An 18,831-nucleotide genomic window follows, 5' to 3' on the forward strand; every position below is an offset into this window, starting at 1 on the left:
GAGTATGGTATGATAAAATACTTCAAGAGAAACCACATTCATGTAACATTTATTACAGTTTGTATTGCAATTGTTCTATTTTATCATTATTGGTAATCTCTTACTGTGCCTGCTTCATAAATTAAATGTTATCATAGGTATGTAGGAATAAGAAAAACACAGTATAGAGATATATAGGCTTTGGTATTATCTGAGGTTTTAGACATCCAGTGGGGTCTTGGAACGAATCCCTTGCAGATAAAGAGGGGATCCCGGTACACACACACATTTGGCATAAAGGCTGTTTTCATCATGTTTTCTACATGTGGCAGTGAGTAGAGATTTACGTATTTGGAGGAGGCAAGTGCCTTATCATTTATCTTCCTTCATCCCATCCGCTGACATACAATTTTCCCCTCTCTCGCTCCCTATCTCCTCAGTCTTGGCCACTTTATATTCAAAACATAGTAGCTGCTTATTTTAAAAAGTACAGAATTTTACTTAACTCTCTTCTGCTCGTTGTGCTTTCTCATTCCATTCCCCCTGCAAAGCTCTTAAGTTGTTTGTCAAATCTAAAATATCTCTCCTACTTTTCATTGGAGAGACTGATTAAATTGATAAAAATAGAATCCCAAATTGTCACAGCTCTTTTAGTCATCTTAATTAATTGTAATTAGTTTTTTAAATATTCAGCTCCTGATTTCCCATAAAACTGAGGGCATCACACACATGTGAGCTGTCATTATTTCTTAATACTAGCACTGGTAATAGAAAGGTACCCGTCCACTCTTCCCTATGGTCTCTCATACTCACAACCCTGATTAGTATGTGTGTGGCTGGTAAGTAATTGAATTAATTTTATAGTGAGTGACATATTTTGAAATCTGCAAAGCATCTTATTCTGGGAATTTAAGCTAACCCTTGCTTTTCCCTAGGTAGCTCTCTGCATGCCTGCAATAGTAAGTGGGAGCAGATTCTTGACTTTCCCATTAGCATCTAGCAATTTACGAGCGTTTGATATCCATGGGATGATTTTTAAAGGATGATTTTAATTCCCCAATGCACCTAGATAACTAGAAAAATAATAGACAATAAATGAGTACTTTAGGGAAGGAATTTAACTAAGAATTTAAGGCTTCACCCAAGCTGAAAGTAATCAAAAAAAACTTCGTAATGGTCCTGAACTGACTTCAATATTCCCTTTACATTATTAAAGGAATGTATCAGCTTTGAATAACTTATTTCACTTAGGCTGCACAACTATACTACGAAGCAGTAGTGACTATCTATGATTTTTAGGTGAGGAAATTGAGGCTGAGATATTGTAGGTAAACTACAGAATTAAGAATTAGCAGAGCTGGGGTTCAATCCAGATGCAGCTGCATTTAAAGCCATGGTCAGAGCACTGCCCCAGCTCCCAGGCAGAATGTGGGTCCTTGAATTTCCTGACATCTACAACACCATGTAGGTCCTTTTATCAAGTTTACACCTAAAAATATTCAAAGTTCAGTTATTTCATGGATATCATTTGGGTTCAGTTTATGCCTGACAACATACTATGTAGGCAATGATAGGTCTATAATTCTTAAGCACGGCCAAAAATAAAATTGAACACATCTGGAGAATGAAAAAATCAAATATAAAGAAACTTGTACAACAAATGATAATTCTCCCAATAAGAATCTGCCTAGAAAATTTAAGATTGAAATCAAAGGAAAAGCATGTGTTATTCTAAGCAAAAATCTTTGCATAAATTCCCATCAGTATCATCCACTGTCAAAGCATAAAATTCTTACTGTTGTAACTCCTGTAACCAAAGTTGATCGAAGAGACAGACCATCAACCGTATACCCTCTGCATACTCCACGTAAAGAACTTTTAATCGAAATATCATTTGATTACCAATTCATTAGAAGTTCTGAATTCCCTGGTAATTATATAAGCAAAAGTTTGGCTGGATCACTATCCTACAATATTGAGTAGAACTCACTAGGCATAGAGAATTAGAAATGGATTATTTTTTCTCAGACAGAATTCAGATTATATCCATTCACAGAAACAATTCTGTGCATTGAAAGACAAATACCTACCATGGGTCACTATTAGGAATTCAGCCGATTACGTACTAGTTTCTAATGGGAGACTTTGCTACTTGTCTCATGACAGCTTTTATTCCAGACTCTCTTTTCAAGGATGTTTGTGAAGCCAACAGCCTGGAAGGATGAAGACAGTGTCTCCCTCCCCGACAGGACAGATTTGTTTCCCGACCAGGGTGATAAAGGCTGGGCAAGTTTGCCAGTAGCTCTTTACAAAACTGGTGATTTCCTAAACTCTGTGTTCCTCAGCTGTGACACAGACCCACCATGGCCTGGTCTGAATTGTCCCATCTGGGAGCTGGGGGACAAGGGAAACCAGTAGGAACAGGAAGCCATATCATGAGGAACAAAGTCCTTTGTGTCTGACCCAAAGATTTCATGTCTTCTGCCAGCATATAGGAAGTGGTGGCACACTTATTAGCTTACAGGCAGGGTAAATTTAAAAGCCTTTGCAACTCTTGATAGTTGTGACTATTTGAGTAAGTATTTTAAGAGGCTCACTAACTCCAAGGTAAATTTCTGTGCCTCCTTCTGAAGCTTTCACTTGTGCTCAATTACGTCAAACCCACTAAAGAATTCCACTTCAAAGCAAGAAACTCTTAGAACTGTCTGGCCACACTCTAGCCACTACAGTGAGGGAGGTGGACCTAAGTGGTGGAGGCCTCCCCTTTTGATGACCACATTTGGATTATCAGAGCTATCAGGACCATGGGTCTGGACACTAAAGACAAGCTAGCCTTCTTATGCCGTGATTGATGGCTTGCTTTCACAGGCTGATCTGGAAATCCCTGCCATCAATCAGTCTCTCTCACAGAGGCCATAGGAAGAAGATGTCCTGTCTTGCCCACACTCTCCAGTTTACCCCCAGGGCAACACAAACCAGACACCTTTTGCGTGCTCATACATAGTACTTTTCCTCACGCTATTGTTTAGGCACGTGGACAGTAAAGACCAATCTTTAGAGTACTTCACAACAACAATTTGATCTTTCTCCCTCCCTGGAGATGTGGACAAAAAAGAATTTGTATTTTTTTTTTCCTAGAGGCTCAATGTGTTGACCCAGGCCTCGATCTGGTAACTGATATAGTGGACATTAAACTCAGGGCTTCTGACTTGTCCTCCGTTCCATTCTAGTCTTTGTACTTCATGAAACTCAGAAGCCCAACGGATGGTTCAGTGGAAATGTCTCCCTCACCAACCCCTCAACAGGAACTGCTGGTGAGCTGCGAGGTTCTGTGACTTCCCAAGCACAGACAGCATCTTAGCCTCTCCCCACTGCAAGTGGCTACACCAGACATACAGTACGGTCTTCCCTATGCTTCCAAGGCAGAAACCACAAGGTCCAAACAACAAGCAAGCCTGCACACCCGCACAGAAATGGAGGCTCTGCTCCCCAGCACCCCACTCTGTCCTCTCACAGGCTCCTTTGGTCACCCTATAATTGGCCCCATGAGCGGTAGGAGAGTACCGTGGGAGCAGAGTCTAGAGCCAGATGGCCTCAGACTTTGAAGCCTGGCTCAATCACTTATTAGTCTGGGGTTAACCTGTTTGTGCCTTAGTTTCATCAGCTGTACAATGGGGACAATGAGAGTACCTCTATCACAGGACCATTGTAAAGATTACATAAATGAAATAAATCCTCCAAACAGGCCTGTACTCAATAAATCTTGTCTGTCATCAGTGTTACCTGTTATCACTGTCACCACTACTATGCTGCTTTGAGTGCTCTTTGGGTCCACTGATTCCTTTCTGGTTAGCACCCCAGTTTCTATCAGGCCTGGTTCTGAATTCAGGTGAGCTTCTGCAGGGTCTCCCAACCCAACAAAACAGTAGTGTAGGCTGGCCCAGCCCATCACCAGAAACAGCATTGTCAAGGAGAATATAATGAGCTTTACAAATATTTGTTGAATGAATAAAAGAATTGGAAATAGTTTCTTTCACAGTATATATTCTAGAAGAGAAATGAGACTGTCCCTCCACCTCTCTTGTGAGTAAATCCGTGTGGTAGACTGAAGAGTGACACCTTCTCCCCCTACAAGATGTCCGCAGTGTATTCCCCAGAACGAGAATATGTTACCTAACATGGCAAAGGATACTTTATAGGAGTGATTAACATTAAGGACATTGAGATGAGAGGTTTTCCCAGATTATCAAGTAAACTCAATTTAATCACATGAGTCCTTAACTTGTAGTTATGGAAAGTCGGAGACATGGCAGCATGAGAAAGACTCTACCACCCTTGCTGGCTCTGAAGATGGAAAGGGGTCCCAGACTACAGAACGTGTGCAACTTCTAGAAGTGGAAAAAGGCATGAAAACAAAATTTTCCCTGGAACCTCCAGGAAGGAGAGCAGCCCTGCTGACACCATGACTTTAACCCAATCCCCCTTGTGTTGGACTTCTGACTTCCAGAACTTCAAGAAAAGAAATCTGCACATTTAATCCATTAAATTTATGGCAACCTGTTAGCACAACAATCTCCCCTCGGGATTCTTCTACCAGGAAAGACCACTACCCAGTTTCTGGGCCCTGTCCTGTGGGAGGAAGCAGATGAAGCAACAGAAAAGCACATATTTACCCACTAACTCATCCACTGATTGCTTCACTGAGTAAATTTATGGAGCACACCCCGTGGGCCAGGCACGGTTCTACGTGTGACAGAAAACAACAGTCAACCAAGAGTCGGGGTTGGCTTCTGTTCTCATGGAGCTTCTGTTCCAGGGGTAAGACAGAGAGACACTACACAGGCCAATAAATAAATAAAATAATTTCAAACGGTGCTAAGTGCTGTGGATGAAGTAAAACAGGATGATGACAGGGATCACAAGAGGCAGAACTGGGGGGAAAGGAAATTGAAGGCTGGGTGGGAGGAAGGTTCTCTAAGAAATGACAATTTAGCTGAAATCAAAGACGTACAAGAAGCCTGGAGGACAAAGACCCAAGTCAGCTCCCGAGCCAGTAACGCACAGCTGACCTGGCCTTCTTAAGGATACTCTAAGAGATGAAATACCCACTCTGAGAAATTGACAGGACCTCTCGCTCCGAGGGAAAGTGCACTGTGTGAATTGCTACGCTCATTTTCCTGTCCTCACTCTTCACAAACATGACTTTAAAGGCTTTATTTTTTAACATATTTTATGAGCAGTGTAAAGGCAGCATTATCCCAGAGTCCCTGGATATTACTCTCCAGGAAAGCCCTGAGTGCTCTCCTTCTGTGAATATGGATGTGGTCAGATTCCTGGAGACAGCTGGATTGCTGGTCTGTGACAGATCTCCCTGAGGCCGGTGGCTGCCTGTCTCTGGGACACTGGCCCCGGGACTGAATCCATCACTCAGGTTCGGACTGTGATGGAGAGCCACAGCCTGCGCAGACCACAGCCGGCTCCCCTGCACCCTTCGTTACGACGGACTATCAAAGTAAGTAGGTGGTGGGCAAATGTATAAAATCCTCTCTCATACCTATCGTGAGGAATGACGGTCTTTGATATCTAAAACATACAGACACAGAACAGGTCACTCAATTTATCTATTGCATAATGTCTTGCTCTGACATCTATGATTAAACAGTGAAAACAGCTCCAGTTTGGGTAAGGGTTGTCACGGTGTCATTAATTATTTCTCGCAACTGTTCCCTTCATAGGTTCTGAAGGTCAAACTTGACTTCAAGTAATCTGTCTCAGCCCAGAGTCCCCAGAGTGTGCAAATGACCCCAGATACCCTGCTAAGAGCTTCTTCCACATGTACCTGCCCATGGAGAAGATGGCAAAGCTGAGGTACACAAAATCCACCGGTTCTAGGGCTGCTCCGCCATTTCTGTCATTTTATACGGTAATATAATGAACTTACAGAGAGACTTTATATTAAGCGAGAAGGCTTTGTGGTAGGGGAGAGGGAAGCAGAGACAACACTACATAGTGATAATTCATTGACTCTGAGAACGCTGCCCAGGTTTTAGACCAGAGTATCTGGGTTTGATTTCCAACTCCATCATATAGTAACTATATGACCTTGAACAGGACACATCTCTGACCAAGCATCAGTGCCTTTTTTCTCTATAAATTGAGGTCAAAAGCAACATCCTTCCTGTCTGCTTCAGAGGGTTTTCATAATTACAAAATGAGACATACCTGGTAAACTACAGAATATAATGATAAACCGAAGGTCCCCCCGGTGCCTTCTTGTTCATGGTGCTGCAAATATGTTGACTTAAGGCAACAGACTAAGTCCCAATTCCCTACACAGCACCCATGATTTTTGTCCTCGGCTACTCCCTCTGGGATGCCCCGGGGGTGGTGGGAGTGAATGTCGACCACACACACAGACCTAAGGCCTGCTGCTCGACAGCCCTCCTCTTCTTTGCTTTTCCTCTGCTCCACTGACCCGTCACTCTGCCATCCACAAGTCACAATGGACGCTGCTGACAACATTGTCTGGGCTAATAACTTCCTCTAGAACACCAGCCTCAAGGCCCAGTCATCAGGGACACCATTTCTAGTCTTGGGCCTTGCTCTTCCTAAAAAAGGGCCACCGAAAAAGAGCTATTTTGTCAATCAGTTCTTGGTAGGGGGCAGCAAACGTTATCTGTTAAGGGACAGACAATAAATATTTTAGGCTTCAAAGGCCTAAATATTGTCTCTGGAACATTCTTCTTTGCTTTCTTTATAGGGCTTTAAAATTTTGAAAACAATTCTTAGCCTTTTATCCTTACAAAAAACAGGCCACAGCCTGGATCCGTCCCAAAGCTGGTGTTTGCTGACCCCGGCTTTATGCTGCAGCCCTCACTCATGCCACAACACACTTGTTTTTGTGTGTGCGAGGAGGGGTCTGCCCTTGGTAAGGGGGGTTGAGGGGAAGCTGGTTATATCAGAGAGGGTACCTGGAACCACTGCTCCCTCAAACATCCAGACCCTGTTGCTCAGTCTCCTCCACTCTGGCAGATGTCTTCACTCATGGCTTTCTCTCAGGGACCCCGTCACTTCCCTCGACCCAGCCTCTTCTGGGGACTGCTAAGCCATGGGAGAGATCAGTACATGTGTGAACTCCAAAAGGATTCAGTTCTTACTGAATGTAGCCTCCACGTCCCTAAACATTCTATGACAGTTAGAAGCCACGACTCTGCCCACGGCACATGGGACCTTGCACTGGAGTTACCCAGGAGAAAACCAGCCTGGTAAAAATGCATCTCTGAGCCACCCAGGACACTGTATGCATTTATTAGCTGCTGTGCTCATTATCAAAAGAGAAAGAGGAGAAGAGAGAGGGGAAGTGAGGAAGAGAGAGATGAGGAGGAATGGAAAGAGAAATCACTGTAGAATATTTTATCTGGACTTCTTACTGATCACAAAATTATCTGTACTAGGCACTTACATCTGATTCATCACACATAGTCACATAATTCAAAAGCCAAAGCAAGGTCCCCACCATTTATGGTTGAAAGGGGAGGGAGTAGATTTGGTTTTCCTTTTAATGTTTTCCCCTCTTAACAGAAAACTTCACTTTGTTTCTCCTTGATTTTCCCATATTTACTGTAAGTCTGGGCATTGAAAAGTGTATAGGGTACTCAACTACAAATGATGCAAATGACGCCCTTGCAACTCCCTGGTAGGTTAGGAGCTGGTGTCCCTTCTGCTCTGGGTCTCGTATGATTTGGCGGGCAGGTGGTGCCTTGGTTGGGAAGGACTCAGGGGTGGAGTTCACCCCCCTCACCTGGCAGATCCAGCTGTGGCCCAGGACACACAGTTTGGTGAGCAGACCCAAGACAGATTCTCATCCCAGCTCATGTCCTTTGCCAGGCTGCCCAATGCCGCACAAAGTGTCTGACCTGGGTCTTGAGTCCACGTCCACAGGCCAGATGAATTGAGTCCATTTCGTGCAGCTCTTTGTTCGAAGCTGACGCAGAGGTTACCAATGGTATTTATGGTGGTGGTGGTGGTCGTCCCAGTACAGCTTGTCAGCTAGAGAGTCTTTGCTCATTATCACTTAATTAGGGCTGATACTGAGGTGGAGAAGGTAACTCAGGTCGAGTGGTCCACAGTGTTGGCAAGGTGCAGGAAGAGGGAGATTAACAGTCCACGAAGATGTGCGGCTCAGATAGGACACAGCAGCGGACTGCTGAGGTTGAGAATGGGTGTCTGCTTCCCACAAGGGACGCTGAACCACCATGAGGTCTAAACCAAAAGATGTTGTTCAGTACTGGGAAGGAAGGTTCATGAAGCCTTGTTGGAGCCAGACAGAAGAAGCAAGTAAGCAGCTGAGAAGCCACGGGGCCAGTGAGGAGGAGTCACTTGTCCCACTGGAAAAAGGACAGAACGTGGCTGTGGCCACGGCCTAGAGATGTGCGAGAGAAACAGTCCATCGCCACCTGGGAGCTGCCTGGCAGAACCCCGCGACAGATTGGAAGGGGAGAGGAAAAGGTCATGGCCGACTCAAGGATGACTGGAGCTCCCTGCCTGAGGAAAGGATGGATGGCTGTGTTTATGTTGCCAAGACAACAAGACTAAATGGCAGCCAGAATGGCGACAGAGTCTCTCTCTGGGATTCTCCCCTTCTTGGTTATGAAGTCCAGAACCGCTCTTCCACTTAAAAGTACAAAATGCCACTCTGTTAGGTGAGGGGAGCTCATCAGCTGAGCTGACTCACCCCCAATCGTACCAGAATGCTGCAGGTTGCAATCCTGCTTCAGAAACACACGTTTTTCAGCACTGTTAATGGAAACCAACATCTGCAACACCTCATCCAAGCCCATTCATAGGAAAGATAAATACATAAAAACAGTGTAACCTTTAGCATGATGCATAATTTCTTTAAACACGGAGAGCTTTGTAGCGACGATCTACCTTTCCAGGAGAGAATGCACTACATATTTTTCTCTGGAAACTAAAGATACTACATATAAATTTGAAAACATATATTTCTTCAAAGTATTAATTTTTAAAGCGGCCAAAATTGCTAACAACCAGGGAAAGTACTGATTTATAAATTATGTTCTCGGCATAGAGTATACATTGTGAATTTGCATGCATATTAAATGCAAATAACCAGACGAGCATAACATTAAGGCTTTAAATTTATATGTGCAAAAGACAGTAAATTCTAACGTTAAAATTCTTTCCAGAAAATATTAACTCCCCAAACCCCACGTGATTGTCACACAGCCAGCAGAGCAGTCTCACTTCAGGGCTTAAGAAATCCATAACCTCTTACCCCCAGGCTCACCCCGCCTCACCAGGCAGAGCGGACAGGATCATTTGGCATCATGTAGGACAGAACAGAAGGACTCTGACATCGCCCAGCTTTTCAAACAAGAATTTTTTTTTTTTTTTTAAGGATTTTATTTATTTATTTGACACTGAGAGAAAGAGAGAGCGCGCGCGCACAAGAGAGAGGCAGGGGAGAGACAGGCAAAGGGAGGGCGAGAAGCAGCCTTCACACTGAGCAGGGAGCCAGATGTGGGCTCAATCCCAGGACCCTGGGCTCATGACCTGAGCTGAAGGAAGTCGCTTAACTGACTGAGTCACCCAGGCACACCGCAAACAAAATGTTTAAAATAATTCAACATAACAGAGGTATGATGAAATTGCCACCATAGAATCACTCAGAGAATCTGTTTCCAGTGTAAAGATTTCAAATTGAAGAAGTGGGGCAAAATACGGCTGACTCTGTTCTTTCGCTAAGGCAAAAAAAAGAAATTTGTGACGGCAAAATTTTAAACATCAGTCTGGTAGGCTATCGTGCTCAGATATGTGTTCCAACATCAATACAGATGTTGCTCTAAAGGTATTTTGTAGATGTGATTAATATTATTCATCAACTGACCTCAGATGAAGAAGATTCCCCTGCATAATCAGAGTGGGCCTCATCCAATCAATTGATGGCCTTAGGAGCAAAAACTAAGTTTCCACAAGGAATTCTACCTGAAGACAATAAACATCGAAATTCTGACTAAGTTTCCAGCATGCCAACTTGTCCTATAGATTCCAGACTTAAGGATCTATCAACACCTGCCTGTCCGGCTGTCCTAGGAGTTTCAGACTTTTCAGCTGCCACAATTACATGAGTTGATTCCTTAAAATAAATCTCTTCATACATACTGTACATACACACACACGTATATGTGCCTGTTAATTCACTTTCTTGGAAAAGCCTGACACAAGATTCAAAAGCACTTCCAGTTTAGAGAAGCAACAAAACTTACAGTATTCTAATCCATCCCAGCGGGCAGGTGAGTGCTGGTTGATCTTATTTACAATGGAGAGGCTAATGCTTTTTCTTCCAACTTTTTTAGTTGAGATATGATTGATATTAGTTTCGGGTGAACACCATAATCCTTCAATATATGAATATGCTGCAAAATGATCACCATAGTTAAGTCCAGTTAACATTGCTATGGATAATTACAAGTTTTTCTTCTCGCGTAGAGAACTTTAAAGGTCTCCTTTCTTAGCAGTTTCCAAACACATGATACAGTCTTGTTAACACTAGTCACCACGCTGTATGTGCCATCCTTAGGACATCTTCGTTTTACCACTGGAAATGTGTACCTTTTGACCTTCTTCACCCTCTGGCTAAATCACTCCACTACCGTGGAGTGTAGAATTTTCTTGACAGTTTCATGACACCCACCTAAAGAATTCTCATGGTGCGGTCTTGGAAGAACGAGGGTGAATTATATTTGTAAAGGAGTAGCGGCTCATGGACATCTCTCTGGCAGCTGGACTTCTGCTTGGCCAAGATGCTTTGGGCGTTTGCCTTGTTGTGTTTTTGTTGTGAGGTCTCTCCAGATGTTCAGTCTTGGGGGGTGGAACTGCCCCTTCATTTATGACCTAAAAGTCCGATTCATACTGTCGGCTCTAATGAAGCAAAATATCTATTTCAAGTTTAGATCAATTTCACGGGTTTGCTGGCATCCTGACCGCTCCTTCTCTGGCTTCTTTTCTCCCTTGGCCTTCTCACAAAGTGTTCACGATGTTTGCATCCAAGCCTCTGCTCTTCCCTCTCTTCTCTGTGTCGTGGAATGCTTATCCACACACCCAGATCCAATTACTGCAAATGCACCAAAGATCCGCAGGCCTGTGTTCCCTTCCCTAACCACTAACTCTCAGCACACTCCTTTATTTATTGCTGCCCAGAGGGTCTCCTGGGAGCTGGTGGAATTAGGGGAAGGGTCTGAGTGCCTCCAAATGAGAACTGATCAACTTAACAAACTCCTATCTTTCGTAATCTGTTCCATTTCCACTGTTCCGTGACTTGCAGGCTCGGAAGAGAACTGACACATTCCAGAAAGTATTTGGACATTTCTTCTGGATACCCTGCTTTGTTTTGTTTGTTTTGACTTGCAGAGACTGGAGGAGTTCTCCAAGGCAGCAGCCCTAGGCTTGACTGAAAGTTACCTGTAACTTCTCTTTCTCTTCTATCTTCTCTGTGGATCTTGTCGCCAAGTGCAAGCCCTTCTCCTTTTTCCTTCCCCAGGGGCAGTCCTCCTCATCATGCACCAGCCTTCTTCCTCTTCTGAGTTATTTTGTAACCCACAGCAAGAACCAACCTCCCCCAAATGGCATTTTGATCATGTCACTTGTTGCCAAGTGTGCCAAATGTTGCTTTTGAAATTAAATTTCAACCCCAGATTTACAAATCTGCCAGCTGACTCCCTTCCTTCCCTGACTCTCCTCCTTCCCAGCTGTGCCCCACTCTCTTGCCGTAGACCTGTCTGCAGAGCCTCTGCTCTCCAGACAGTGGTGCCAACACTTCTGTCCCGCTATCCTTCCCCATGATATGTTCTTGCTCTCCTTTGAATCTCCACTTAGAACAGCTTCCTCTGCTCATTTTTCACCAGGCAAATTCAAGAGCTGATGGGTTTCCTTGATCCCAAATCCCAAAAAACTAACTCACCATGGTTTTCCACCATTTGGTTCAGATCATAAGGCCTGGACTCACACCCGGCTCACATCCAGGAATCCTGGGGCAATAAGCCGGTAACGGCCTGATTAACAACTATCTTGACCTCATCCAAAAGCACCCTTGCTTTTACCATTCTCATAGTGAAGTTTTAAATGAGAAACCCCACCCAAATTTCACCTTTCCTCTTGACAAATTCTCTGAGATACATAAACCTACCTACACAACTATTACTAGGCAAGCATATCAGAATACATTTCCTACTGTGATTTATGCACATGTTACATACAGGTATGGATTTTTTTTTGGAAAATTGTTTTTTAGATATTTAATAACCATGACATGGGTAAAATAATACTCTGTTCCTTATGGAACAGTGAGAAGTCATTCTAGCACTTTTTGCAAGTATTTGCAATTGTAATCAGTAATGCGGGCAGAAAGAATGCCAATGTTGTTCAATCATCACTGGTAAAAATGTAAATTTTTAAAAATTAAGACTCCAAAGTTCACCTGAATTAATCTAAGGCTAATGCAAGCCGGGACTATTTCCTAGGATTCTGAGTGGCTTAAACATCATCAAGACATGTCACAAGCTCCCTCCAAATTATTCAGTGCACACCATGCATTATTCCAAACCTCTCAGAAGATGAAACAGGGAGAGGCCATGAGAGTGTCTGGAGAACAAAAGGAAAAATGAAGCTCAGGGACCTCAGGCTAAAAGTATAAAACCCTTGAGAGGGTTTTAAGGACATATTAGATGTCTGAAAAATGAGCATAAATCAGCAGGCCCATTAGCTGAGCAGCGAATTAAAGCACCATTGTTTCCAATTTCAGCCTTGACTATGGAGGGCACCAAATGGACCGCGCGCTCTGTCCCCTCTGCATTAGGAGAGAGAGAGTTCTCCACTATGTATTCTCAAGTGTGTTTCTTCTTTCCCAGCTAATTTAGTGAAAAGAGTGAGTCTCCATTTCCTAACTCTTCTCCTAAAACATTATTGCTAACTTCCCCAGAACAGCAGGAAAACAATAAACTAAAGATTCAAAACACAAGCTATATTCCCCATTAATTTCTTTTTTTTCCTTTTTTTTTTTTTAAGATTTTATTTATTCATTTGACAGAGAGAGATCACAAGTAGGCAGAGAGAGAGAGAGAGGAGGAAGCAGGCTCCCCGCTGAGCAGAGAGCCCGATGTGGGACTCAATCCCAGGACCCCGAGATCACGACCCGAGCCGAAGGCAGCGGCCTAACCCACTGAGCCACCCAGGTGCCCTATTCCCCATTAATTTCAACTTCTCTTCCAACTTTATGAAAAAAGGAAGCTTGCTATCCTCAAAGGTACTGTCTTTTCCCTTATCTTAATTTTTGAGACAAAATGGTGAAATACAGCATATACATAATCCACAAGCTGTGTTGTCCCTAAAGTGTATCCCGTTTCACAACTGCATACATTTCACTGTTTTGTCTCATGAAAACAGAGTGGAAAGCACTTCTTCCCAATGCCTTGATAAAACAAAAGGTCTAGAAGATCTGGAACACATGAGATATGTTTTCTTAAAATAAAATAGTTTGTATTAAGGGAAAAATGAAACAAGATGGGATCGGGAAGGAGACAAACCAAAAGAGACTCTTAATCTTACAAAACAAACTGAGGGTTGCTGGGGGGTTGGGGGTAGGGAGAGGGTGGCTGGGTGGATACGCGCTATGGTGAGTGCTGTGAAATATGTAGGCCTGACAATTCACAGACCTGTACCCCCCGGGCAAGTAATACATTATATGTTAATAAAAATAATTTTTAAAATAGTTTGTATTTATACCCACTGATTCATACCACAGCTTCAACCATTATATCATCCTGGGTCCAGAACTTAAGTGCTTTCAGGTTTCTAGTTAATTATTCTGGACTTGGCTGCCACAGCTGGAAATCAGCACTCCCCAACCAGTAGCAGGTCCTGACACACTGCTGTGCTGTGAGTGGGTTCCAAGTTGGCCAATGCCCCTTGGCCCCTCGGAAGCAGGTGGTGGGCGGGCAAGGCTGGGGCACTTTGGTACCTCTGGACAGGTGACAACAGGCCATCAGCTTTGCCAGAGACCAAAAATGTAGTACTCCTTGCCCGACTGAGAGGCATTAAACATGTCCATAGACCCCCACTTCAACAGCACCCCTGCCCTTTGTGGAGAAGTGACCCATGAAGCTGGTAAATGAACTTGGGGAGGGGGACCCAGTGGACAAAGCTACAGAGGACAGCTCCCCAAATTCTCTCCATAAGTTTTCCTGATACCTCTTTCCAGCTCATGTACTCTTTCATTGACAACCAAGCTACCTACGGGGTGTTTGATCCAACACTGAACAAACATTTTGCAATCAAGGCCTCATTATTTTTCATTATTTTATAGGAAAAATTTCATTGGGGCCTATCAGAGTATAGCATTTAAATAGTAAGACAAAGGATTAAAGCTATTGATTTTTTAAAATTTTAACTTTTGTAAAACTTGGGATAGTGTTGTGAAATGGCTTGAATTTTTTTTTTTTAAATCACTGCTTGCGTAGTATCCAACAATGACTAACAAGAATTTAGAGAATCACTACAATCTTAATAAAGAAACATGTTTAGCTACTTGAGGCATGTATGCAATATTTAAAAAATAATGTTTGTAAAAAAAAAATCAGGTTTCTCATTAGAAAATCTGAAAAGAGGGGCGCCTGAATGGCTCAGTGTGTTGAGTGTATGTCTTTGGCTCAGGTCATGATCTCAGGGTCCTGGGATTGAGCCCTGCATTGGGCTCCCTGCTCAGTGGGGAGCCTGCTTCTCCCTTTCCCTCTGCTCCCCCTGCTTGTGTGTGCTCTCTCTCTCTCTCTCTCTGTGTCAAATAAATAAAAAAAATCTTTTAAAAAAATCTGTAAAGATTCTATCCAGAAGTTTCATATCTATACAATATTCTCCAGATGGATGTCCTAAACTTGCTGCATTATTAAGTATTAGTTTCTACGTGTGCTATAATGAGGCAAAACTGATAACTGATTTAAATAACATGCTTATAGTACCACTTCTAGGTGTCTCCATTTCAGGTAATGCCTATTGGTTTCCCAGTGAGAAAGAGGAGGGTTAGCATTCTTTCACACACATAAACATGCCCCATGTCCCCATCTTTTCAAAATTCTACCACAATCTTGGTTACCTTAAACATCAATTTTGAGATCATTATAGCCATGGGGGTACCATTAGTATTTGAATCATGTAATACTCTATGATTATATTTCCGTTTCTTATTTTTTGTCTTTCCTGAAGTTAATCACTGTTACATTTAATTTGGGTTAGTTTCCTATATACTTTTCATGAGGTTATCCCCAAAGCTTCCCCAGACTTGTAATTCTCAACTCCACACAAACACAGCAAGAGCTTTATCAGCTTTTCCACCGTGAGCAAGTCTCTCCCAAGGTCCTCTCCCCACCCCAGCTTCCATCAGAGGATCACTAGTCCCACTGCACTCCTGGCTCTTGTGTTGGTCCTGTCTCTGGGATCCTGGGCCTTCCGATTGGCTCACCCTGTAATTTACTGGAGCACATCATCATTTTGTAAATTTCATGAACACGTATTGGCAAAATCTCTTAATTAGAAATTCCTACCTTTGGTTGTAGGAAATTTTGTTAAATTATCTCTTTGATAAATTTCTGTCCTCCGTTTTCTATACTCACTTTCTCAATCTGGTGTTAACTATTTTTGGACACTAGACCTCATGAACCACTCCTACCCATTTTCTATATTTTTATATTATTTTCTACTCTTTTTCTTTTCACATTCTAGTAAGTTTGCTTAAATTTGTCTTCTGTCTCTTATAGATTCTATTCCTCTTTTGTGGTTTTAATACGTACTTTATCCCTCCAAAGATACAGATGATTTCTTTTTTAAGATTTCTTCTTCTGCAAGGGTTCGGTTTCCTCCAAGCTGCTTTTTTAAATGTTTGCCTGTTTTAGTTTTTATCTCCCATGATACTTTTCTTAAATGTCTGATGATCCTTGGCCATGTGCTGATATTTAGAAGTGAGGAACTAGAAAGTCAACAGTAAAGCTGCAGGGGTGTGTTTTTGGTTTGGGGTTTATTGTAGGATTGCTCTAGTTAGGTCTCTTCTTTGGGGGAACCCTAGCTGTCAGTATCCTTGAGTTTTATTTTTAGGTCCTAACCCCAGGGAAGTATCCTGGAGTCTCCTTCAGGTAGGGTATCATCCTGGCTGCCCTTCGGCTATGGGGCACAAAGAAAGTGGCTGTGATTCTCAGGATTTGGTAAGTCAATACAATCTCCCTGATTTCAAGACTATTTAATACCACTTTAAACCTCTCCTGATATCTGCAAATCCAGAAACCCGTTTTATCATTTCTACAAGAAAAAATAATCTCCATTCCTCTGTTGGGAGTGGAAGATGGGAAGTTGCCTGCTTGTATACAGTTGGGAAACAGATCTGAACTTTCAATCAAATACTCCTATTGTTACCCCTATTTTCACTTTCATTTCCAAGGGGTTCTTGTTGCTGAGAATTCCTGAGCTTTTGCAGGTTTCGCTAGGGTAAACTGGGCTCCTCCTTTCCTTTCTCCTCTGCCAAATTAAAATTCTGCTTTCTGAGGCCTGCTCCATAAGCCACTACTCATCCAACTGTATATCCCAGATTCTCAAACGCTACCGCCTTTCTTTGTTCTTATAGGTATGTGCCTTAAAAAAAAAAAAAAAGTCCCTTAAAAGTCATTTTAATGGAGTTTCAGGAAGGGCCAGGAACTAAATAAAACATGTACTCGTCTTTAATCTGAAAACTGCCAATCACTCTTCATCCTTTCACATTGAAATGGGCATTATTTGATTTATCTTCACCATTAAGACAGTGACGTCCAATGTTCAGGAGGAACGGGAAGTAGGAAAGTTAAGACATTGGGGTTTTGGTGGAACTGAATTTGCATGCTCTTTTAACTCTCTGTCTTAACAATGTGTTTGGCACTGTGGGAAATAAAAGTATGTCCCTATTTCAGAACAGCTTGAAAAATTTCTCAAAAAGGTGAACTATTTAAAGAGGTCCTTGAATTGATAATTAACCAAAATGAGAGTATTCAGAGGGAAAAACCATCCGCCAAAGGAGTGGAATAGTCAGAGACAAGCCCAACTGAAGGCAGCTTTGAAAAATAAACATTTAGAAACATTTCTTTTGTGCGGTTTGCATAATGTGTATTAGATACAAAGTGATCAACTGATTGAAGAATGAGGTTTACTTTATGCAGAAGAAGGCTGCTGGCATACAGAAAAAAAGAAGCTGTTCTGCTTACAATACAGCTGCTTTAAAATCTTTATTCTTTATTTTTCACCAGAGTGGGTAATAAAGATGTAAAATATATTTTTTTTTAAATATCAGTTTGGTGCCCTGCAACCTTATGAAAAGAGATACAGTAAAATATTTTTTCATTTATTTATTTTCAGCATAACAGTATCATTATTTTCTCACCACACCCAGTGCTCCATGCAATCCGTGCCTTCTATAATACATTTTATTTTTTCAGTGATGTGCTGGTTTTAAACTTACAGTCATCTACAGGTTGAAAACACCACCACCATCATCATCATTGTGACTGAAATAACTGCAGGTAAAACAACTTTGTTTCTGTGCACCTGCAACTCTCTAGTGCCTAATGCCAATTATCCCACTGAAATATTTGTCTTTATAACATGGGTTCTGATAATGCACAAGTTTAGGAATATAACTACTGCCTGAGACAGAGCTGGCTTTTTATTGGATCAATACAGCTTTGAGAGGAAGGACTCCAAGGAGAATATTGCACGTGTTCAAAAACGAAGACAAATCTGTCCTCCCCATCGGATCTGGATAGGAGGTGGTGGGAAAGGAGTGTGGCTGAGATGTCTGAATGCAGAAGCTTCCCAAAGCCATAGAGTGGAGAATGAACTCAGAAGTACAATGAATGCAGTGGCGCCTGGGTGGCTCAGTTGGTTAAGCATCTGACTCCTGGCTTCAGCTCAGGTCATGACCTTAGGGTCTTGAGATCAAGCCCCATGTCGAGCTCCACACTCAACAGGGAATCTTCTTGAGATTTTCTCTCTCCCTCTCTTCCTGCCCCTCCCTGCATTAGTGCATGCATTCTCTCTCTCTAAAAAGTAAATCAATAAACCTTAAGAAAGAAAGAAAGAAAAAAAGAAAGAAAGAAAGGGTACAACGAGCCTGCAACTTTGTAGACAAAGAGAAGGCCTAGAACAAGGAATACAGTCATCAAAATGAGGTTTTGAAAAATGTAATCTTCCAGTACACTATGGAGTAAAAAGTCTAGCCACAGAAAACAGCTCAGACCCTAAGTCATTGCAAGGATCCCAGGCCACGTGAAGCTGGCCTGGATGGCTTGGCAGTAGAAACGTGAGAGACTCACTTCCCAGATCAATGGCATTGAGGAATCCACATTTATAGTCAATGTAGATAGAGCCAAGCAAAAGGAACAGATTGGATTAATACTGATGAAGGGGCTTACCCCATGGTATCCTTTGGTTTTTAATTCAAGAAACATTTACTGAGTATCTACTATGTGTGAGGCATATAGTCTTTTCTCATCATTTGTCTCATTACCTTATAAGCCAAATGTTAAAAAAAAAAAAAAAAACAGTTAATTGATTTCACAGACTGATTGATGTTCTTCTGTAAGAACAACAGATTGATTTTTTCATAGACAGCAATACTAATTCCTCCATTACGTCCTCCTCCTCCTGTGCACACGGTCCAATCGACTTCAGAGCCAACTCAATACAAAGAGCAGAAGAAAGGCATTAAGAGAACAAGGTCCATTAGGCCCAATATTGCCTCAATTACTTTAATTCCATTATTCC

The 18,831-nt window shown here is 42.3% G+C and overlaps 1 protein-coding gene across 9 annotated transcripts in view; it reads right to left on the reverse strand.

Annotated features, from left to right (window-relative positions):
* ENOX1 (ecto-NOX disulfide-thiol exchanger 1) overlaps nucleotides 1-18,831 on the reverse strand; it is a 572,082-nt gene that overhangs the window by 417,664 nt on the left and 135,587 nt on the right. The window contains exon 1 of one of the 9 annotated variants that reach the window (XM_059144565.1): nucleotides 6,951-7,126. The exons of the other annotated variants lie outside the window; for them this stretch is intronic. The gene's annotated coding sequence lies outside the window, so the exon portion shown is untranslated. Of the gene's footprint in view, nucleotides 1-6,950; nucleotides 7,127-18,831 lie in introns of those variants that run through there. 9 annotated transcript variants of the gene reach the window in all.

Source organism: Mustela lutreola, chromosome 13, assembly GCF_030435805.1.
Source record: "Mustela lutreola isolate mMusLut2 chromosome 13, mMusLut2.pri, whole genome shotgun sequence".
Classification (NCBI taxonomy): Eukaryota; Metazoa; Chordata; class Mammalia; order Carnivora; family Mustelidae; genus Mustela; species Mustela lutreola.